This window comes from Pelophylax lessonae (assembly GCF_965119305.1).
Source record: "Pelophylax lessonae genome assembly, chromosome: 2".
Classification (NCBI taxonomy): Eukaryota; Metazoa; Chordata; class Amphibia; order Anura; family Ranidae; genus Pelophylax; species Pelophylax lessonae.
In genome coordinates, this window is record NC_138769.1 from 334,599,086 (window position 1) to 334,624,329 (window position 25,244).

Sequence of the window (25,244 nt, forward strand, 5' to 3'; positions counted from 1 at the left end):
TTTTTTTGCTTTGGGTAAACTGTGGCTTTGCAGTGGGGAAGCCTGTGGATGGGCATTAAAACAGAACTAAAGTTAGAAGGAAGACGTTGGCTCCTGCAACCCCTTCTCAAGCTTAAAGTGATTGTAAATTATCACCTTTTAAAACAACGTATTTAGTTTAAAGTAGAAATAAAAGGCAAAACATTGTTTGTATAAATATGAAAAAAAAAAAAAAACATTATAAATACCTTTTTTTTTTCTTCAAAAATTATCACATTCCCTCTGTTCTCAGCTGCATAAGAGCAGGGGAGGAGAAGCAGCAGTACACTGAGCTCACCAGTGAAGGGCTGTGCAGCGGGGGTGTGTCAGGACAAGTCTGATCATTGAAGGAGAGTACACTGAACTCCCAGCATTGCTAGAGAACTGACCACGATGTGGTCCCCTGCTTAGCGTGGTCAGTTTTTATTAGGAAAGCAAGGGGACTGACAGGAACACCAGAGATTTCACACAAAGCAATGCAAAGAGAACAGGATACTTTCTCATACAAGTACATGGTACAGCAGGCACAGGTCAGGAATATGAAGTGTTGGGGTAACAAACGCTTTAAGCTCCTCTTTTAAATACATTTAAACAGTGGCGGCAGGTGCTCCATGGGCCGAGGGAGGCGGCAGATGGACCGCACCATAACCTCCCCATCCCCGGCCCCACCAGGCTGCCGCACACCGTACCCCCCCCCCCCCCGGACCACAGCGAGACAGGACAGGAGAGACAGGACCCCCCCTCACTCACCCTGCCTGGATGCAGCAACAGGCGGCTTCGGCTCCGACTGCTTCAGCCTGTCACACAACTGGGTGGGCTCGGGGGCGCACTGCTCTGCGCCCCGAGTCCACCCTTTTTTTAGCCTGTGAGAGCCTATTCACATGGTTAAAAAAAAAAAGCCCCATTGAACTCCATGCGTCCGGCGCCCCGCATGTAGATTAGGGGGCCAGACGCATGGATAGGGGGGGCGGCGCCCCTGCGCCCCATATACACCAACCACCACTGCATTTAAGTATTTTTGCTGTGAATAAATAACTGAATTAAATAGGAATCTTTTAATATGCCTACACTTATACTTTAATTATGCACAGATTAGAAGGAGGCATATGATCTGGGTAGTGTTCTGATTGCAAGCAAATTGTAAGTGGAATATAAATAAAACTCCTTTATCTTCCCTTATTGAGAAAGCTGATCACTGTATTCTTTCAAAGTGTGCTATCTATACTAATCAACCTGATTGACTTAAGCTAATGATATCAAAGAGTTTTTTTTTTTTTTCCTGTTCTGAATTCTTTGGCTACATATTCATCTTTTTACGCTATTTCCATTATTTTTCTATACTCTACTTACTATGCATGACGTGCACTCTCTCCCTTTGTTGCTGATTTTGTGTTGTCCAGTGCAATGGGAGTCAAAGACGTGACTGCTGGTGTGGACCTGAGTATTGAGCCTAGGCTCCACTAAGTGTGATATTTACCCTGGGAACATTGCGTCTCAGGGAGGAGACGCTTCCCTGGCTGAATGTTAATAGGCTTATACGAACATTTCATTAACTAGCAGTACTGCATTGCAGGATTTCACTAGCTACAGTGCTGTTTGCCACAGCTGGGAATGAGATGAGAGTCAGCTTACCAGGACAGGTTCACAAGTGCATAGATTCCATTTACTGCAGATTATTAAAGCTGACACAAACACCCTTATCAAGCACTGTGCATCATCCCGAATAGTATTTGTTTTCTGTCACATGTCAGAAGATTTTTGTACTGATGGTTATAAAGCATTGATTTAGCTGAATCAGGCTTTTCCTATGGCACGATAGAAGAATTTCTGACACAGAGCTGTAATTTTATCAACTTTTTTTCCTTCTGTCTCCAATCTTTGAGATTGGATTGATAATAATGTAATTGTGAAATGTAGAGATATGAACACGTGCTATCTCGATGTACTTGTGGACTTGTAAGATGTTATTCAACCTATAAAACACAAAGAAGTGCATCTAGTAAGATGCTTGTTAAAACAAATATACACTACATTACCAAAAGTATTGGGATGCCGGCCTTTACATGCACATGAGCTTTATTGGGATCCCAGTATTAGTCCGTAGGGTTCAATATTGAGTTAGCCCACTCTTTGCAGCTATACCAGCTTCAACTGTTCTGGGAAGGCTGTCCACAAGGTTTAGGAGTGTATCTATGGGAATGGTTGGCCATTCTTCCAGAAGCCCATTTGTGAGGTCAGGGGCAGATGTTGGGGAGAAGGCCTGGCGTGCAGTAATTCATCCCAAAGGTGTTCTATCAGGTTGTGGTCAGGATTTTGTGCAGACTAGTCAAGTTCCTCTACCCTAAACTCATCCATGTTTTCATGGAACTTGCTTTGTGCAGGTGTGGGGTTGTTTTTCAAGGGTTGGGCCTGGCCAACCCTTGTGTGGGGGACTCTTAAGGTGTCTGCATACCAATACATTTCAGACAGTTTCATGCACCCAACTTTATGGGAACAGTTTGGGGGTGGCCCCTTACTGTTCCAACATTACTGCGCACCAGTGCACAAAGCAAGGTCCATAAAGACATGGATGAGCGATTTTGGGGTGGAGGAATTTGACTGGCCTACACAGAGTCCTGACCTCAACCCAATAGATCACCTATTGGATGAATTAGAGTGCAGACTGGGAGCCAGACATTCTCTCCAACATCAGTGCCTGACCTCACAAATGCGCTTCTGGAAGAATGGTCAAACATTCCCATAGACACACTCCTAAACCTTGTGGACAGCTTTCCCAGAAGAGTTGAAGCTGTTATAGCTGCAAAGGGTGGGCCCACTCAATATTGAACCCTACAGACTAAGAATGGGATGCCATTAAAGTTCATGTGTGTGTAACAGCAGACGCCCCAATACTTTTGGTAATATAGTGTGTATAACAAATGCCTGTAATGCATGGTCTGTAATGCATGTGTTTAACGGGGAAAAATATCTATTCTGATCAACAATAATAATTGACTACTCCCTGATCAACATTTCTCAGTGTTATTTCCTTTAAATATGAATAGCCAGGTATATGTTATGCATTTAGAAACACATTCAGGGTCCATGCACACTGGGCTTAAAAAAACACCAGTTCCCTTGGCAGAAAAAAAAATGCAAACCGGAAGCGTTTTTTTTTTCCGCATCTAAATGCTGAGTTTAAAATATGTCTCTAAATGTCCTTATGTGCATGGACACATAAGATAACAAAACTGCCATAGAAGCAGAGTTTTTTAACCCCTTGGCGCCAGCTTCTCCTGGGGGTGTAGGGGTTTCAATGCTGGCAGGCAGGGCGGGGTGTATGATCATATGACTGCTGTGATTGGCTGTTACGGTGAGCACATTATTGGAAAGCTCCCGGTCACTAGTCACCAGTAACTGTTCCGGGAGCACGCAGGGCACAGCTCTTTTTGTAATGTCGTACACAAATATGCGGCCACTCGGGACCAAGGCCCTACCATTAACCACTTAAGCCCCGGAAGATTTTACCCCCTTCCTGACCAGGGGGTATTTTGCGATTCGGCACTGCGTGACTTTAATGGACAATTGCGCGGTCGTGGGACGCTGTATCTAAAGGAATTTGGTGTCCTTTTTTTCCCACAAACAGAGCTTTCTTTTGGTGGTATTTGATCACCTGTGCGATTTTTTGATCACGCGCTATAAACAAAAAAATAGTGTCAGTTTTGCAAAAATAGCAATATTTTTCAAATTTTTTTATATGAAATTCCCCCCCAAAAAAATTTAAAAATCAAAATTTTTTAACATTTTCGGCCAATTTGTTTTATGCTACCTATGTTTGGTAAAAAAAATCGCAAAAAGCGTATTTTGATTGGTTTCCGCAAAAGTTATCGCGTTTACTAACAAAGGGAAAGATTTTTGTCATTTTTGTAGTTTTTTTTTTAACGCGTAATGGCGGCGATCTGCGATTTTTTTTGCGGTACTGCGACATTGCGGCGGACAGATCGGACCCTTGACTGACATTTTTGCCACTTTTGGGGTTACCAGTGACATTTCTACAGTAATCAGTGCTATACATATGCACTGTTACTGTAAAAATACATTGGCAGTGAAGGGGTTAACTTTTTTTGAAAGGGAGGGGCTATGTGTGTCCCTAGGGGCGTGCTTTCTACTGTGATTGGCTGTGGCTTCAGATGTATGAAGAGTGATCAACGGTTCTACATAGTAGAACCGTATGATCATCCTTCATACACAGGGGAGAATGACAGGCAGCTTGTTTACACAAGCCGCCTGACTTTCTCCCTCTCCCCCGCCGATCGCAGAGTGACCGGCGGACATCGGGTCCGCCGGTCACACGCGCGGGGGGGGTCCGTGACCACGCGGGAGCGGGAGCGCGCCTCCGGGGGCGCGCGCTCGCTCCCTAGACCCTCACAAGCTAGTGACGTAGCCCTACGTCACTTTGCCTGTGAGGGGCTGACTGCCGACGTAGATCGGCGTTAGGCAGTAGGCAAGTGGTTAAGAGGCCCGCATATTTGCAAGCTGGCACGCCAAGAGGTTAAGCCAAGTGTGCATGGACCCTCAGTCCTCCTTTTAAAGTAATCTATTGAGGGGGCTCACAGTCTATTTCACATTTTCACAGCGCTTACTGTAAAGTACTCTTTCCGTATGTAAAGGTTTAACCCCCGCCCCCTTCTCTTCATCACTATAACTTAACCACTTCCCGCCCATCATATAGTAAAATGATGGCCGCAAAGTGGTTGTCCCATCCCGGTTGGGCGTCATATGGCATGCAGCAGGATAGGCCGCAGGATAGTGTGGCGATCAATGGTGCGGTGTGTCACTCTGACACACCGCATCTCCGATCCCGGTAAAGAGCCTATGATGTAGGCTCTTTATACCATGTGATCAGCTGTGTCCAATCAAGAAGTAGAAAGCCAAACTGGGGTGATTGTTTCCCGAGACACAATACGGAGTACACTGCAGAGGAAAGGCATGAATGGGTGTCATCCACGAAGGAAGCCTATCCTAAAGCTCATGCACAAAAAAGCTTGCCTAGAATTTGCCAGGGACCATACTGAAAAAGAAGACTACTGCGACTCTGTACTCTGGAGTGATGAGACCAAGATAAATGTTTTTGGAACAGATGGCTTCAAAACTCTATAGTGTTGAAATAACAAAAAAAAATGAATGGTGCCTACAATGAAACATGGTGGTGGCAGTGTCCTTCTGTGGGGCTGCATGAGTGTTGCTGGTCTCGGGGAGCTGCATTTCATTGATAGTATCATGAATTCACAGATGTACTGCTCTATATTGAAAGTGAAGATGCTACCATCACTCCATGCCCTTGTTCGCCATGCACTTTTCCAACATGACAATGATCCAAAACACACATCTAAGGCTACTGTTGCCTTTCTGAAGAAGAACATGGTGAAAGTGATTCAATGGCCAAGTACTATATGTCTCCTGAGCTGAACCCAGTCGAACACCTACGGGAAATTGTGAAGAGACAAGTTAAGCATCACTCTCCATCCAGCATTCAGGCTCTAAAAAAAAAAATTTCTTGAAGAATGGAAAAAGATAGATGTTGCAATATGTCATCAACTTGTTCATTCCATGCCTAGAAGACTTGATGCTGTCCTTACAAATCATGGAGGATATACAAAATACTAGATGTGGTCATTTTTGTTGTCGGGTGTATTCATTTTTGCATCAACTAATTTGAGTAAAACTGAGGATTTTGTTATCTAAATTAAATTATTAACCTTACTTTCATGTAATGAGCTAAACAAATGTTCTATAAAACTCAGTTTTGTTAAAATTTTGGAAAGTGTTCTTGTGTTCATTGCGATATTGATTAAAATCATATTTTTTAAAAGGGGTGTACTCATTAATGCTTAGCACTGTAATTGAAGAAATTAGGGTTGGCAGAAAGGGCATGCCCAGATGTTCAGGTCCATCAAAGGACTTGCAAAAATGTACTAGGATAGTTGACAGATCTCAGAGTCAGTAGTCTTTTCCTATAATGATATGTAGGTAACAGCCACTTTGGCAAAGCAAACATAGGATAAGCTAAATTTACTTACTCAGAGCGAAAATGGCCCTGTCGGAGCCAAGACCTTAACCACATAGAGTTGCTGCGTAATGACCTCAAGAGAGCTATTCACACCAGACATCCCACAAATGTGTCTGAGCTGAAGCAGTTTCGTAAAGAGGAATGGTCTAAAATTCCTCCTGAACGTTGTGCAGGTCTGATCCAGAGCTATCGAAAGTGCTTGCTTGAATTCTTTGTTGCCAAGGGAGGTTCAACCAGCTATTTAAGCAGAGCTCCACCCAAAAGGGGAAGCCCCGTTTGTTTGCTCCCCCCCCCTCTGCTGCCACATTTGGCACCTTTCAGGGAGGGTAGGGGGTACCTGTTTTTTTAGAAGAACCTGTCCCCACTTCTGGGTGACCTCGCCACTGTGAGGTCCACTGGAAGTCTGGCCCCCCTCCTACTTCCCCCACCGCCGGGCCATTCCCAAAGCGCAGCATGCTTTGCGCATGCGAAGTAGGGATCCGGTTATGGAGCCACAAGGCTTCACTGCTGGTTTCCCTTACAAGGAATGGTGCGGCAGCACCTGGAGCCCATTGAAAAATTGGCTGGGGTGCCAATATTGCGGGATCCCTGGACAGGTAAGGGTCCTACATTATTTGTAGCTTCTGACTTTTAATTTTTAGCTGAGGGGGCTGGAGCTCCGCTTCAACTCCAATAGTTCACTTACTTTTTCCTCCAGCGTTTTAAATGTTTAATTACTCTGTTCAATAAAAACAAGAGACATTAGAATCATTTGTGTTATCAGCTTAAGCATGTGTTATTTGTCTATCTTGACCTAGATGAGGATGAGATCACATTTTATGGCAAATTACTGCAGAAAACCAGTTAATTCCATTGAGTTCACATAACTATTCTTGTCACTGTAATTAATTTAAACCTAAAGCTGGATGGATGTGTACCTTATAACAGATTGCATAAGCTGGGGAGGAAGATGCCTATGTGGATACTATCTAAAAACATTATATTTTATTACAACCTATAGTTTTAAAAAGGAAACAATATATTACACTTTCTGTGGAAAAATATGCAAATGATAAGAAAATTGCACTGGACAGTTGGCAGTAGTGCAACATTGGGATAACATTTTCAAGAAACTTGGGACTGATCCCAAAAATTATGGGTAGTAGGCAAATCCAGTCATATTTGTAATTTCCTTCTTGCCTCAGCAGAGGCTTAACTATTATTTTCCTGGCTATGATGCAAGAGTTGATGCAGTTTTTGGCAATGGTAATGATGTCTGCAAAGCCAAATATTATCATTGCTTATAATGCAATGACTTTACTATGCATGATAAAATTATATTGTAACACATAATTGACTTTGGAGATACTAAATGCCAAATAACTATGTCGTTTTACCAAGGAAATGCATGCTTGTTAAGCTAATATTTAAAAAATACCACTAAATAAGCTTGCAGCCAAAACTTTTATAAAATATTGGAGTCATGGTCTACAATACATGCTATATCATGGGCCAAGAACAAAGCACCATTGTCAGAGGACCTTAAAAGAACCTTAACTAATTTTTATTTTCTCAGACCAGGTTTTAAACCAGAGAATTTGGTTTATTGTTTGGCAACAGATATTTTTTAATTTGGGGACATTGGTAAATGAGATCCAGCATGTTCCCTTGACCTGCTACTGGGTTAATGCATATCCCTTTGATGCAGCCTTATGCCCCATACACACGTGCAGATTATCTGCAGACTTTTGTCTGCAGACTTACCAAAACCATATAATATGAGGTTAAACCTAAACACTTTCAATTTGTATGCAATCCGGCAGGCCCTTGCACTACATAGAAAAGGTAAGTCTGCAGACAAAAGTCTGCAGATAATCTGCACGTGTGTATGGGGCATTAGTTACTTCTCTTCCTGTGAAGGACTAATTTCAGCTGCATTCTTGGAAAGAAGCATCACATGGAATCGGTAGAGCAGAATCATAGGGACAAGCAGTGGTACTAAATCAAGCTTGCCTTATCAGATTAAAGTAGAACTATAGGCAAAACTTTTTTTTTTCATTTGGATAGAGTAAAGCCTCGTACACACGCACCGATTGTTGGCCGTGAATTTATCGGCCAACGTCCGATCGGCCGATTGTCGGCTTGTTAGTATGATGATTCCGATAACCGACTGCGACTTTTCGGCCAAACAAAATCTGGTGTGCATGCTATAAAATTTTTGTTGGCCGTCAACAAAACGGCCGATTGTTCGTCAGTCAGTACAAATTTCGGCAGACAAAAATCTGATGAGCAAGACTGGGCATGAGAAGAAAAAATACACGGAAAGTTAACCAGCACATGACATCACTTCTGAAGTTGGTTGTTGTTGGCCGACAAAATTCGTGTGCAGTCTAGAGCACATTTCAACCAACACAACAACACTAGACAAAAGACGGCCGATCGGTCGGCCAACAATCGGTGCGTGTGTTCGAGGCTTAAGGGAGGATTATAGCCCCTTTTAGATCTTTTTTTTTTTTCTTTTTGCCATCTTTGTCCCATTGCGGAGATTTCCCTTCACTTCCTGTCCCATAGTCAAACAGGAGGTGAGAGGAAATCCCTGAAAATTAAGGGAATTCCTTGGGGACCCCCAGTACACCAGAACTAGTGCCTCAATTGGAAGATTTCACATCTATTACTTTTCTAGGGACAACTCTAGGGACAACTCAAAGTTTGGGATTTTCTTTTACTTTCAATGATAATGGTAAATAGGACAAATAGAGAGCAACAGTAACAGACAGCAAAAGACAGCAAAATAAAAAAAAATGAGAAGCGTTCTAATCCTTTTGCACTGTATCCAAAACTAAAAAAAAAAAAAAATCTTTTGCCTTTAGTTACACTTTAAGAAAAGACTCACAAATTAGGAAAAATCTTATGTAGGCCAAAGGACAACCTATTGTCTGTGCTATGTGCATCTATGATCCAAAGGTGCTCATGAACTTTGAAAGATGTGCACAGCCTGACTGCATCTTTGTCCACTTGGCATCTAAACACTAGTGTTGATCTCAACTCAATGTGCTTTTTTATGTCAGTACGAGGAGAGGCCAATAAGTTCTTACCCTCACCATGAGCTAGATGTGCTAGGTATCTGAAATTTTGCACGTTTATAGGTGGGATTCTTAGTAATATGCATGCCAATTTTTGTTTTTGTAGGTCCAAGAGCCAAGAGATATAGAGTAGGTGTCATCCCAGGTTACTGACACCTTTCCGAAAACAACGAGTGGAACGTGCATAAAGCATTTTGGATCTGTACCACAAAGATGAGGGGGATTTTTTAAACAGATTAGTGACCATGGATTAAAACTCGGTATATCTATATTATCCCGAGACTAAAGAAATAAGTAAAACATGGAAAAATGCTTCATAACTCCGAAAAGGCTAAGGTGCAACATTCATCCAGCAAGGTTATGTTGTCAGCTGGTTTTCCTCTAAATCTGCATACTTCTACGCAGATGGAATTAAAGGTCTGTTCCACAGTTGTGAGTGTGTAACCAAAGGAGGTGGATATATAGAGAAGGAAGAGTCAGTCAACTAAATTTCAGATCCCTAGCACATCTGGATCTTGGTGAGGGTAAGAACTTATTAGCCTCCTCTCATAGATGGGAAAGTGGCAGCATTGGGAGATTCCCCCTGGTGGGACTTTTGGGAACGGAACAGGTTTTCTAACCTGCTTGATGAACTGTTGCTCTTAAGCCCCGTACACACGCAACGAGTATCGGCCGACTGATCGTCCGTCTTTTGTCCAGAGTTGTGTTTTGTTGGTTGGAATGTGCCTAGAGTGCACACAAATTTTCTCGCCCAACAAAAATCTGCTTCTGAAGTGATGTCATGTGTTGGTTTGCTTTCTTTGTGTTCTTTCTTATCTGAGCATGCCCAGTCTTTTCCCTGTCGAAATCTGTACTGACTGCACGAAAATCGGCCGTGTTTTGACGGCCAACAAAAATTTTATAGTCTGCACACCAGATTTTTTTCGGCCGAAAAGTCGGAGTCGGTTGTCGGAAGCATCATACTAACAAGCCGAAAATCGGCAGATCGGACGTTGGACGAAAATTCCCTGCCAATTTTCGATGCGTGTGTACGGGGCTTTAGACAGGAGCTTGTTGGGGTGGAAGACTTCCATAGAAAAAATAATCAGAGATGACAACTGTCACATTAAGTCTATAATGTCTGTGCATAGCTTTAGGGAATGGATGCTGTTAAAAATATAAAGTACCTTTTTAAGTATCAGTGGTTACAACACAGTATGATGCATTGCATGAAATAAGGATATTTATTTTCGGCGCATGTTTTTAAAATGTTTTAGAAAATGAAGGAAAGAATATTCATTCCATTCCAGAAAATTATTTGCAAGTAGAACTGTTCTATTTAGCATCTTCTTTCTTAATTTATTGCAGCTGAAAGAGACCTGTCAAATCTTACTCATTAGCTGATTTAGTTAAAGATGTTAAATATCGATATCCCCTTGTGCATTACATGTTGCTAAGGTGACAGTGTACTAGTTTTCCAAGTGCATCATTTTCTAAAATACATTTAAATAATCTTTCAGCACATAAGTGTTTTCTTTAGAAGCACTTTATATTACACCAGTTTTGCCATTGAAGCTTTTTCATCAACATTTTCACATACAGTATATTTTGGTCATCTGATCAGCCAGTTTTAAAAGAGTGTTAAATAAAAGACAAAAGAACAGATAATTTGATACCCAGAGCAGATCATTCTATAACACTCCCCTGTTCTATATACCTAGTTACATAGTTAGTCAGGTTGAAAAAAGACACAAGTCCATCTAGTTCAACCAATAAAAGAGAAAAAAAGTCGTACAATCCCATATACACAATCCTATATCCACAGTTGACAATAAGGGGTTGATTTACTAAAATTGGACAGCTGCACCAAACTTTGCACCCCCCAGTTTTAGTAAATCAACCCCTAACAATCCTAATATAAATGTAATAATAAAAATGACCATAAAATAAAAAAGATTGTCAATATTTGCCCTTTATACTAATGATCAGTGGAGAAGTGCTCCCTTACATTTGTGGTGAGTAAAAAAATTCCTAGCTACATGGTGGTGAGTGGAAAAGTGACCTCTTACTAGAATTCAATGTGCTACCACTTTAAACCAGTTTCTGATTAGCAATACCCAGGGCTTTTTTTCAGCTGGAATGCGGGGGAACGCAGTTCCGGCACCTCCAGCACTGAATGTATGTAATGGCAAGGGGTGCTGGGCTTTGCGATGGGTGTCTTTTGATGCTGGCTGGTGGGGGATCTATTGTTGCTGGAGGTGATATATTTTTGTGGGGAGTTTATTGTTGCTGGGGAGGTATACTGTTGCTCCTGGGGGACCTATTGTCTCCAGAAGGGATCTATTTTTACAGAGGGGGGTCTATTGTTGCTGGGGTTGGTCTTATGTTGCTTGGGGGGGTCAGTTGTTGCTGAGCGGAATCTACTGTTGAAGGAACCGTCTATTGTAAATGGCTGCTGGAGGGTCTATTGATGCTGTCTGTGGGGAGATCTGCTGTTGCTGCTGAGGGTCTATTGTTGTCTGGTGGGTATTTTGTTGTGGCTGGTCCATTATTGCTGGTGGGATCTACTGTTTCTGGGGTGTCCTTTGTTGTTATTTTACTGCTTTTCTTGTTATCATTAACAAATCCCATACAAATTACTTAGTACCACAAATGATACTTGATTCTGTATTCTCTAAAAGGGGCAGTACTGTGAGGTGGGTAGGGGGTGGAACCTAGGAACGGTGCTCGGAGGTGGGTTGGGGGCGGATACAAGGGGTAACTCCGAAAGTGGGAGTTCTTGCACCTATTCTCTGAGAAAAAAAAAGCCCTGGCAATACCATATTTGTTGGTGGAGTTGATCAGACTTCTTTCATGTGTCCCCGCATATGTGAAGTGAACTATATATATAAAATATATAAAAATGTGTCGCTTGCTATCGTGATAAATAAAAAAAAGTAAAATACTGTATGTCTATGCATGCTTAGTCAATTCTTCTAAGTAACAGATCATTAAAGTGATTGTAAAGTCCCGTTTTTTTTTTTTTTTTTAAATAACAAACATGTTATACTTACCTGCTCTGTGTAGTTGGTTTTGCACAGAGTGACCTGGATCCTCCTCTTCTCAGGTCCCTCTTCTGTGATCCTGGCCCCTCCCTTCTGTTAAGTGCCCCCCACAGCAAGCAGCTGTTATGGATCAAACAAGCTTGTCGGTGCACTTTGCCTTAGTGTTAGGATCTCCTGTGTTCTTTTTATACATCTCAATTTTCGTTCCTTCTTTCCACATCACTCCCAAATATGGTCACATAGAGGGTAAAACACTCCTCATAGTGTAAAATCGTTGACATTCTTTATTTTAAAAAATATAACTATTTTTACATTCACATTTCAAATATGTAAAAAGCACAGTTTGTACAAAGAACTCTCCTCTATGGTACTTCTGGTCCGGCCGTGACATGGAAGTGACATCACCCAGCTCCTGCCAACATGTTGCGTCACCTCACACGTGACTTGATCCGGACTGGAAGTACCCTACAGGAGAGTTCTTTGTACAAACTGCACTTTTTACCTCTTACATTGTGTGTCATTGATATAATTGTTCCCTTACATGTGATCCAGAGAAACGCGTGGGCGGGAGGGGGGAGGCGAGAAAGGGGGAAGCCCCCGAGGCGAGGGAGGACCACTCCGCAAGGCCCACTCCGTCCGGGCAGTCGCACCCCGTCCCCGCGTGCCCCCTCCTGTACCCCTAGCAACCTCCGAAGAAACCCTAGTGTTCCACGAAACCAAGATTGATAAAGCCTGGGTTAAACCATTTTTATACCACTACTTTATCCAATATACTGGCTTTTTAAAATATTAATCATACAGAGGTTTGATGAAATATTTTGTGCTGTAGAATGCTTTTGATATTTAAATAGTGTATTTTTATACATACATTTTTAAATAAATCTATATATCAGTCCAAAAAAAGAGAAACAGCTGAGGAAAGAGGGGCTTGGTTTTAAAAGAGGGACAGTCCCTTCAATTGAGAGACATTTGGGAGCTATGCAAACCAGTGTAATTCATCATAGCAGTCCACAGTGTTTTATAATATTCACCAGCTGACAGAGGAACTGCAATGCGGATCTAGCCCTGTTCTTTCAGAGCTATGCCCCCAGCATAAAAGAACGGTTTCCTCACTACAAATCGCTGATATTTCTCAGTACTGTGGCCACTATGTGTGCTATGTCCGAAACTTGTATGCAGGCCCCAAGTGTGTGACTGATGGCATTAAACAATGTTGTTCATGTGCACAATGGCCCTATATTTGAAGTATTTGTAGACACTGGTCATTAGCCTGCATCCAATAATGATGTCTCTGCCTCAGTATGTTTGGTTCGGTTCCTTGCCTGATTGCTTTTTGCATCTGTGTATTTCTCTCTGCTGTCTTCTCTCATTCACCTCCCCTCTATTTCACTTTCTCTCTCTAGGCTCATGACGGGGGATCCCGTGAGTGGTGTGACTGGAGCTTCACAGACCATGAAGTCAGCGGGATGTTAGAGTCAGTCTCTGAGTGGTAAGGAAGGCTGAGCTCATTTCACCCTCTGGCTCTTTTTCATTTCTCTGTTTATAAAAAAAAGATAGATGTGAAAGTCGTGTAGCAGCAATGCCAGAATGCAGACATTTTAAGAGCAAGACATGAACATATTTTTCATGCAATAGATCCCAAATCTTATAAACATCATGCACACATGGAGATGCATTATTTATGATATGTAGCACAGTGCGATATTAAAGATTATATTCACCCTGTAGACTTAGAATGTACACTATATTACCGAAAGTATTGGAATGCCTGCATTTACACGCACATGATCTTTAACCACTTGCCGACCGCCACACGACTATTTACTGCGGTGGTCAGCCCCTCACAGGCAAAGCGACGTAGGGCTACGTCGCTAGCCTGTGAGGCTCTAGGGAGCGAGCGCGCGCCGCCAGAGGCGCGCTCCCGCGCGGTCACAGACCCCCCCACGCGTGTGCCCGGCGGACCCAATGTCCGCCGGGCACTCGCGATCTTCCGTTACACCGGAAGAAAGGCAGGCGGCTAATGTAAACAAAGCCGCCTGTCATTTTTCCCTGTGTAAGAATGGAGATCAGACGGTTCTACTATGTAGGACCGTTGATCTCTGTTCTTAAACCAGTAGCCACATCCAATCACAGTTAGAAACACGCCCCTAGGACACACTTAACCCCTCCCTCTCCAATACAGTTTTACTCCTTCACTGCCAGTGTCATTTTTACAGTAACAGTGCATATGTATAGCACTGATTACTGCAGTAATGTCACTGGTAACCCCAAAAGTGTCAAAAATGTCAGTCAAGGGTCCGATCTGTCCGCCGCAATGTCGCAGTCCTGCAAAAAAAATCGCAGATCGCTGCCATTACTCGTTAAAAAAAAACAACAAAAATGACAAAAATCTTTCCCTTTGTTGGTAAACGCGATAACTTTTGTGCAAACCAATCAAAATACGCTTTTTGCGATTTTCTTTACCAAACATATGTAGCATAAAACAAATTGGCCGAAAATGTGCGTTAAAGTCACGCAGTGCCGAATCTCAAAATAGGCCCTGGTCAGGAAGGGGGTAAAATCTTCCGGGGCTTAAGTGGTTAATGGCATCCCAGTCTTAGTCCCTAGGGTTCAATATTGAGTTGGCCCACCCTTTGCAGCTATAACAGCTTCAACTCTTCTGGAAAAGCTGTCCACAAAGTTTAGGAGTGTGTCTATGGGAATGTTTGACCATTCTTCCAGAAGCGCATTTGTAAAGTCAGGCACTGATGTTGGACGAGAAGGCCTGGCTTGCAGTCTCCGCTCGAATTCATCCCAAAGGTGTTTTATCGGGTTGAGGCCAAGACTCTGTGCAGGCCAGTAAAGTTCCTCCACCCCAAACTCGTTCATCCATGTCTTTATTGACCTTGCTTTGTGCACTGGTGCTCTGTCATGTTGGAACAGGAAGGGGCCATCCCCAAACTGTTCCCACAAAGTTGGGAGCATGAAATTGTGCAAAAATTAAGATGTCCCTTCATTGGAACTAAGGGGCCAAGCCCTGAAAAACAACCCCACACCATAATCCCCCCTCCAACAAATTATTTGGACCAGTGCACAAAGCAAGGTCCATAAACACATTGTTGAACGAGTCTGGGGTGGAGGAACTTGACTAGTCTGCACAGAGCCCTGATCTCAACCCAATAGAACACTCTTGGGATTAATAAGAGCGGAGACTGTGAGCCAGGCCTTCTCTCGAACATCAGTGCCTGACCTCACAAATGTGCTTCTGGAAGAATGGTCAAACATTCCCATAGACACTCTCCTAAACCTTGTGGACAGCCTTCCCAGAAGAGTTGAAGCTGTTATAGCTGCAAAGGGTGGGCCAACTCAATATTGAACCCTACGGACTAATACTGGGATCCCAATAAAGTTCATGTGCGTGTAAAGGCATATTTGTGTAGCAAAGTTACGGACTAATGCCCCATACACACGTGCAGATTATCTGAAGACTTTTGTCTGTAGACTTACCAAAACCATATAATATGAGGTCAAACCTAAACACTTTCAATTTGTATGCAATCCGGCAGGCCCTTGCACTACATAGAAAAGGTAAATCTGAAGACAAAAGTCTTCAGATAATCTGCACGTGTGTACGGGGCATAAGACTGGGATGCCATTAACTTTTATGTGCGTCTAAAAGCAGGTTTCACAATACTTTTGACAATATAGTGTACATGCATTTCATTATTTATCTTTTTAAAGGAGATGTACAGTTTCTTTTTCTCAATTATTTCTTAGATATGAAAGAGCTTGGTTTGATGAAAATAACACGATCAACGTGTACAATTTTTTTTTTTTTTTTGTTAAACTTTGCATGGTATGTAGGTAAATATGTACATGGAGGCAGACATATTTGCTCAATACAGACTCAGGTTCGGCTTCGCGCTTTGCAGTGCCACACAGTGGTTTTTCTATACTGCTCATTCTCACAGTGCATGTCTAAGATTCAGCTGACAAAAATGCACTTCTGATATGCTTGATATGTTATCTGAACATTTTGTTAAAGCAGACACGTTAAAAAAAGCCTAATACAGAGCTCTCCCTAGTGGTTAATCTTTAAATTTATATAGGAAAATATGGAGGAGCAAGCATTTACAAAGTGAAAGTTGTGTCAAAAATATGTTTTTTGACCCCCATCTTCTGTATAAACAAATATAAGCTTGAAGCATAATATAGAATATTAGAAAAGGAACCCACATAGAGGTAAAAATCGCTACATGCCCCATTGATTTTATATAGAATGTAGGTTTTAATGCGGTGAGAAACAAGTACAAAAATATGTTACAAAAGTATAGTTTTATTGATCCAAAAATGAAGGGGAACTGCAAGCCAGTTATCTCAGGCCCTCCTGCTGACCGGGAGGTCAGATTGGCTTAAGCAAAATCCTGGGTTCTTTTTATGGTTCTAGGAAACTTTGTTTTCCATTGACTAAATGTAATTTCACCCTGTGGTAATATTTCAAGGTGTTATGAAAGTTTCTCTATATACAATGTTCCTATGTGTTAGTATATTAAAATCATATGTTCTAAATTTAGATAACCTATTCCCCTGATGAAGAGTGCGATTTGTTTGATCGAAACGCGTTAGTGTACTTATTAGCAGGATCAACAATTTTGAAATTCCTGAGCACAAGTTAATTCCTGCCTGTAATAGTGTTATCATTGTCTTTGTCATTTTGGAGTTACAGTTGTGTTCAAAATTATTCAACCCCCACTGAAATTGATTGTTTTGGCCAGTTTGACATTAATTTTGATCATTCAGTCATCCTGCTTACAATTAAATCAAAGAGGCACGTGTAGGTCAGACAAATATAACATAACATTTATAATGAAATAACCACAAATGTCTTTTCTGTGCTCACATCATTATCAGTTTTATTCAACCCCCAAGTGACATTCAAACTTAGTACTTAGTACAACATCCTTTTACAGTTATAACAGCTTTTAAACGTGAAGCATAGATTGACACAAGTGTCTTGCAGTGATCTACAGGTATCTTCGCCCATTCGTCATGGGCAAAAGCCTCCAGTTCAGTCACATTCTTAGGCTTGTGCGCTGCAACTGCTTTCTTTAAGTCCCACCAGAGGTTCTCAATCGGATTTAAGTCTGGTGACTGTGATGGCCACTCCAAAATGTTCCAGCCTTTAATCTGCAACCATGCTCTAGTGGACTTGGAGGTATGCTTGGGATCATTGTCCTGTTGAAAGGTCCAACGTCTCCCAAGCCTCAGGTTTGTGACGGACTGCATCACATTGTCATCCAATATCTCCTGGTACTGAAGAGAATTCATGGTACCTTGCACACGCTGAAGCTTCCCTGTACCTGCAGAAGCAAAACAGCCCCAAAGAATGATTGACCCCCCGCCATGCTTCACAGTAGGCAAGGTGTTCTTTTCTTCATAGGCCTTGTTCTTCCTCCTCCAAACATAGCGTTGATCCATGGGCCCAAACAGTTCTAATTTTGTTTCATCAGTCCACAGAACACTATCCCAAAACTTCTGTGGTTTGTCCACATGACATTTGGCATACTGCAGTCGACTCTTCTTATCCTTTGGAGACAGCAAAAGGGTGCGCCTGGGAGTTCTGGCATGGAGGCCTTCATTACGCAGTGTGCGCCGTATTGTCTGAGCAGAAACTTCAGTACCCACATCTGACAAATCTTTTCTCAGTTCCTCAGCAGTCACACAGGGACTTTTCTCCACTCTACGCTTCAGGTAGCGCACATCAGTCCAAGTCAGCATCTTCTTTCTGCCACGACCAGGTAGCGTTTCAACAGTGCCCTTTGCCTTGAATTTGCGAATGATGCTTCCTATGGTGTCTCTTGGTATGTTTAACATCTTTGCAATCTTCTTATAGCCATTGCCCTTCCTGTGAAGAGTAATCACCTCCTCTCTTGTCTTCCTGGACCATTCTCTTGACTTCACCATGTTTGTAACCACACCAGTAAATGTCTAGAAGGAGCTGAGTATCACAGTCATTTTAAAGCTGCCTAACTGGTGCTTATTAGGCTTTATTGCTGCTCCCTGACATCCACAGGTGTTTTCAATACCTGATTGAAAACACTTCAATGAACCTCTGTTCTTCAGAGTAGTAGTCTTTAAGGGGTTGAATAATTGTGTCAATGAAGAATTCATAAAAGAAACATTTACTACTGTATTACAAAACCAATTGATGTCATTTTAGTTGCATGTGGTTCTTTAAAAAGTCCTTGTAGGTTTTCATTCTGAATACAATTACAAATGTACACTAAATTCCCTAAACCCTTTACAGCATTGGGGGGTTGAATAATTTTGAACACAACTGTATATTATAACCAGAACTTTATTTTAAATGAATGTTGTTCTTAATTTTTGGATCGCTGCATTAAAACCCCTGGGGGAACCTTTCTATTTAAATGCATAATATGGAAATCCGTCTTAAGTACTTTGCCTATTGTGCTTGCCTTTTTATGCCCTGCAAGCAGGTCACAAACCAGGGCTGGATTCTGCCATCTTGGATCTGTTGACATCGGCTCCAGCAGCCATAGAGCTGTCACTCCAGTATCTCTGCCTCCTGACAGGTTCTGTCATGTGTTCACAGAGAGTAACTGGCTTTGAGTAGCCAAAGGCTTAATATAACACTAGTACACATTCATCCTCCAGAGGTGTCATTGCTGGTGTATAGACACAGGCATATTGCCAGCTGTTACTACTGCAGCTAGCATTCTCTAGAGCATTGTCATACGACACAACATGAGACTGACCTGAAAGCCATGCAAACACAGTGTAGGTGGAAGGAGGTAGGAAGCAGAAGCTGTGACTGATAGAGATCTGTCTATGGAAATGAGGCAGAGCTCCGTTCTGTTAGTGGAGGATGTGATAGATTTTCTTTCCCTGCAAAGCAGGGAAAGAAAATCCATCACGTCCCTTGGTAAAAGCACCACATATACATTGTGTAAGGTTTTGCACTTGGGGACTAAAAACATAAAAACACAATACACGTTAGGAGGGGAGCCCTTGGGGGAATCAAAAATGGAGAAGGATCTGGGAGTCTTGGTTGATGATAGATAAGGAAACAGCATGCAATGTCAAGCGGCAGCTGCCAAAGCCAGCAGAACATTAGCAAGCATAAAGAAAGGGATGTATTCCAGAGATAAGACTATAATCCTTCCACTTTATAAAACTCTGGTCCGACCGCATCTGGAGTATTCCGTCCAGTTCTGGTCGCCAGTCCTCAGGAGGGATGTGTTGGAGCTGGAGAGAGTCCAGAGAAGGGCAACTAAACTAATTAGGGGATTGGAGGACCTTGACTATGAAGAGCGTCTACAATCGCTCGATTTATTCTCCCTGGAGAAGAGACGTCTGAGGGGGGACATGATAGCAATTTATAAATATCTTAATGGGGATCCCAGCTTAGAAAAAAAGCTGTTCATTCGAAGGGATTGCATGAGGACTCGAGGGCATACAATGCGATTAGAGGAGAAGCGTTTTAACCTCAGGCAACGCGGGGGGGTTCTTTACTGTTAGGGCAACAAGATTGTGGAATTCTCTACCACAAGAGGTGGTTTCTGCGGGAAGTATGGTGGCTTTCAAAAGACTCTTAGACTTACATCTCAAGGATCAGAACATTCAAGGGTATGTGAGATGATTACAGCCACACACACCTACACAGGTTGAACTAGATGGACTATTGTCTTTATTCAACCTCACCTACTATGTATGTAACTATATAATACCCATAAACACTGGCTAGGCACACGTTTAACCCTTTGATCACCCTAGATGTTTAATCCCTTCCCAGCCAGTGTCATTAGTACTGTGACAGTGCATATTTTTAGCATTGATCACTGTAGTAGTGTCACTGGTTCCCACAAAGTGTCAAAAGTGTCAGATTGTCCGCCACAATATTGCAAATCCGCTATAAGCCACTGATTTGTCGCCATTTCTAGTATAAAATAAATAAATAAAATCAAAATTCCAGTATATATACCATAGTTGGAGATGCTATTACTTTTGCACAAACCAATCAATGTACACTTATTAGGATTTTGTTTTACCAAAAATATGTAGCAGAATATATATTGGCCTAAATTTATGAAGAACTTTGATTTTAAAAAAAATTTTATTGAATATGTTTTATAGCAGAAAGTGAAAAATATATATTTTTTTCAAAATTGTCTTCTTTTCTTTAAAGCACAAAAAAAAAAAAAAACAGTAGTGATCAAATACCACTAAAAGAAAGCTCTTTTTGTAGGGGAAAAAATGACATACATTTTATTTGGGTACAGTGTTGCATGACTGCGCAATTGTCAGTTAAAGTAACGCAGTGCCGTATCGCAAAAAATGGCCTGGACATTAAGGGGTGTAAATCTTTCAAAGGGCAAGTGAGTAGGGAACTTTGATAATTTATTGAAAAAAAATAATTAATTGTTTTAGTTGGCAACAATGTGAGCAAGCAATATTTGCTAATATTATTATTATTATTATTATACTACAGGATTTATATAGCGCCAACAGTTTGCGCAGCGCTTTACAATGTGAGGGAAGGCAATACAGTTACAAATACAATTCAAAACAGGAGGAACTAGAGGGCCCTGCTCGTTAGAGCTTACAATCTAGAAATACTGGAATTATTTAAAAATATATGTATGCCTGGTGACAGGGTCTCCTTAAAGTAAATGCTACAGAAATAACTCAAAGCATGTACTCTCTTCATTATTCCTTCATTATACTTTCCCTAAAATGTGGTACTTTTTTAAAGTTGTGAAAAATCCATTGAGTTCAGCTAAAACTTATCATGCTTTATATACTTCAAAATTGTGAAAAAAACCCTATGCCCATCTGAAATGTATTACGTTTACCCATTTCATACGGTGAAATAATTACTCATTATTTGGGTAAAGTTGTAGTTAAACATCCCAGGACCACAATATGGGAGCTGCCATTGTTAAGTTGTTTTTTAAAATGCAATTATTGGAGCTGTCATCCATATCCTTGTGTCACTGATAATGAGTCACTGACATGATACAAATTTATGGGTCAGGATTCGTGACTTTGCAGACCTTGGATCTTGGGCCTTTCTTTCTGTCTGGGTTTTCATTATTAGTAGACCAAAAATGAACAGCTTCATTCTGAGGAGACCCAGTAACTAAAACAGTGCTGTCCATGGTCCTGATCTCTCAGGATTACTGTGTAGTCAACAAGTGAAAAGACAAGTTGGTGCTTCTGTAGTAAATTAGTGTGTTCATGGATAAAGGCAAGTATAGCAGCAGTGTTTCTAATATACTACAACTACAAATGCCACCTTCCCCAATCCCAACCATTTCTCTGATGCATAAGTCCACCTCAATTTAACAAATGCTTGCTATGTAAAACTAAACACACATTGCAATTAGCCTATATGACAGTGTTTCTCAACCTTTTTTCAGTCAAGGCACCCTTTAAAATTATGGAGAGTCTCAAGGCACCCCATTCTAAAACATAAAAACTATTCTAATAGTTTTAAAAATGCAGCAACATCTACATACATAGGACACTCAACGTTAGAGGTGATTTATTCTTCCAAAACAAATACACTTTTGCACACTGGTGCTGACTAGCCCCCTTAGCGGTATCCCCGAGCAGCGTGACTCGGGGTGGATTTTTCATTCTTTCTACGCTCGGGGTAAATGTGCAGAGTACAGCACTGTCCCTTACCTTCTCCCATTGTTGTGATCGCCAGTCGAGATCCCCGCCGCTGGTCCATCGGTCTGATGACTTCCTGGTTCCGTTCCCTGCAGCAGCAATGCTGTATGGGAGCGGAACTGGGAGGGAAATTCAAACGTTGCACAAAACACAAACACATAACATTTATATTATATATATATATATACATATGTGTGTGTGTGTATATATATATATATATATATATATACACACACACACACATATATATATATAAATATATTTATATATATAATATAAATGTTATGTGTTTGTGTTTTGTATATATATATATATATATATATATATATACACATATACACATATATATATATATATATATATATATATATATATATATATATATATATACACATATATATATATATATATATATATATATATATATATATATATACACATATATATACACACACACACACACACACGTGTATATATATATATATATATATATATATATACACACACACACATATATATATATATAATATATAACGCATGAATTCTAATCTAATCAATAATATAATTTTATTATATAATATATATATATATATATATATATATATATATATATATATATATATATATATATATATATATGTTATATTATATAATAAATTGGAAAAAGAGGAAAGGAGGGAAATATCCATATTCACCGAGTTTGTGGGATGAGAAACATCAGGTGAAATTTCCCTTATTATAGGAGGACTTTACTGGGCTAGTAGAGCATTGAGTGAGCAACAACGTGGTCATAAAAAAGATTAAATTTTATAATTGTAAAAAAGGGGGAATCAAAAAGATATGCAAAAACAACACACAAACACATATATAGCAGCATATGGATTCATACATGGGAACATGAATCATTAGCAAGACTATCCATATTATTATACAGTTGTTTGGTTCGACGCGTTTCGCCAGCACGATACATTGGCAACAAGTTTAAGAGGAAAAGAGAAGAGAAAAACAGCATGAGAACATATATCAATATTCATCGTATATAGACTGTGTTTTCATATAGGTATACATAAAATATCTTTTACGCCATTACAACACAGAAAGGCGTCATCGATAAGTGTACATTCAGCTTGCTCACCTAGTTCATGTATTTAGTCAACTTCGATAGGACCCATGGTGCCAGGTAGTTTGATGGGAGCCAGGATGGGAGCCCCTCCGAATGATCCTATTGAAAGGATCACATAAACCTCAGATGAGGTTAGGTAGATTGGACCTCTTCCATAGCTTCCCTGGTGATAGTCATTAGATAGTCTTGCTAATGATTCATGTTCCCATGTATGAATCCATATGCTGCTATATATGTTTTTGTGTGTTGTTTTTGCATATCTTTTTGATTCCCCCTTTTTTACAATAATAAAATTTTATCTTTTTTATGACCACGTTGTTGCTCACTCAATGCTCTACTAGCCCAGTAAAGTCCTCCTATAATAAGGGAAATTTCACCTGATGTTTCTCATCCCACAAACTCGGTGAATATGAATATTTCCCTCCTTTCCTCTTTTTCCAATGTTTTACTAATGGATGTGGGCTTGGCTGAGCAGTTCTATGACTGACTGTAGTTCCCTGTCTTTCCAAATATTATATAATAAAATTATATTATTGATTAGATTATAATTCATGCGTTTCTGTTTCAAATTTATCACATCTGGGATGTCTACTAGACTCTTGTTTTGGTCAGGTTTAAGTCAGTAATTACTAAGAATTTTAGACCTATAATACATAACGCCATATTTCCATGCAAAAAATTGTACCGCTTTTGGTACATAATTCCTGACATAATCATACCGCCAGGGAGGCTAGTATAACAATGTTTCTCTTCTCCCTCAATTTCATTCCATCAGTCAGCTAATGTGACCCCAGTAATGAGGGAGAGGGGCACAGGAGGGTCAAACAAGGATGTTGTGGAGGCAACAGCCATCATCCTTATAAACTGATGATTTGATTGGTTGTTAGGATTCCAGTGTCTAGAAAGTCATAATGGTGCATAATGAAAACCCATGGCTTTGTGTAACTAAAAGACAGGTTTTATCCACCTGCTGGCTTGTATATAATGTTTGATCAATTTTTAGGCATTTTGCCAAGGCACCTCTGAAGAAACCTCAAAGCACCCCAGGGTGCCTGGGCACCCTTGTTGAAAAAGGCTGCTATATGATGTCCTCATACTTACCTGTTTGGATACAATTTAAATGGTTTAATAATGTATGCACTTATATTGCATGTTTTTTTGTAAATAAAAAGCACATCATGTATACAGGGATTGTACTATTAGTCTTGAATTTTCCTGCAGCTGGCAATGAGATAACTATTCACATACAAAAACACATAGACATGAGGTTGAATTAGGGTCTAACAAGTTAACAACACAGTTGAGTATTGTGCATGATATTTTTTTAGTTGTACTAACAGTTAAGTTTTCAGGGCAAGCTTTAGGGTATGTTCTTCATCTTAAAGTTGTAAAACCACATTTTTTTTATTAAAATAAAACAGATGCTATGCTGATCTGCTCTGTGCGTGGTGCCTTAACTCCTTTTCTGGAGTCCCCCTCTTGTGCTCTTTGCTTATACTACTTCTGCATGTGCCCCCATGAGCTATGGGGGCACACGTGTGGGCACGTTCTTGAGCTGGGCTGTGTGCATCCATATAAAAAGTAGCACAGTGCTTGTCAGTGAGATATCTTTCAATTAAACAAAGTATTGGGGCCAAACTGTAGTAAATAAGGATGTGGTGCTACACCAAAAGATCAATGTGTTATCTGTCAAGTGACCTGTATGGGTTTATATATGCAAATCCCTTGTATTAAAATAAACCATAATTGATAAACAAATGTCAATTATGAATTTGTGACACATAAATGCAAATATATATCCAATTTGACTTTGCCCAACACCAAATGTACAAAGTGATTCTGTAAAAGGAATATCTTCTAGTTACTTCACCATAGGTGCTCTGAGGGTAGGTGGCAACTCACCAAAGATGTTTGACCCCTTTCTACAGGAAGTAAAAAAAACGCTATAAGGAGGACCAATTGGTTCCTGGGCTCACACCATACCGCTCCAAAGACCCCTCAGGATGTAGCTAAAGAGGCAAAGATGTACTCCACCAAATATACAGAAAGGGCTTATAGTGTAGTATTTTTATTAATGTTGATTTAAAAACAATGTAAAAAAGATTTTGCACTCACATCTTACCGTGCCTGCCTGGCACTAAGGTTTCTACAGCATTTTCGGAAGTAAGCTCTGTGGCGCCGGCGTGCGATCCACGCCTCACTCTCAGTACTAGGCTCAAAAGAAAAGTCACATGGGATTCCGGATGTGATGAATCCCCGCTCCGACGTACATTTCACCGTAATTGGCGTCT

General features: G+C 40.7%; 1 protein-coding gene across 3 annotated transcripts in view; it reads left to right on the forward strand.

Moving 5' to 3' along the window:
• DLGAP3 (DLG associated protein 3) overlaps positions 1 to 25,244 on the forward strand; it is a 724,943-nt gene that overhangs the window by 244,556 nt on the left and 455,143 nt on the right. For all 3 annotated transcript variants that reach the window (XM_082246991.1, XM_082246992.1, XM_082246993.1), the window contains one exon: positions 13,556 to 13,641. The gene's annotated coding sequence lies outside the window, so the exon portion shown is untranslated. Of the gene's footprint in view, positions 1 to 13,555; positions 13,642 to 25,244 lie in introns of those variants that run through there.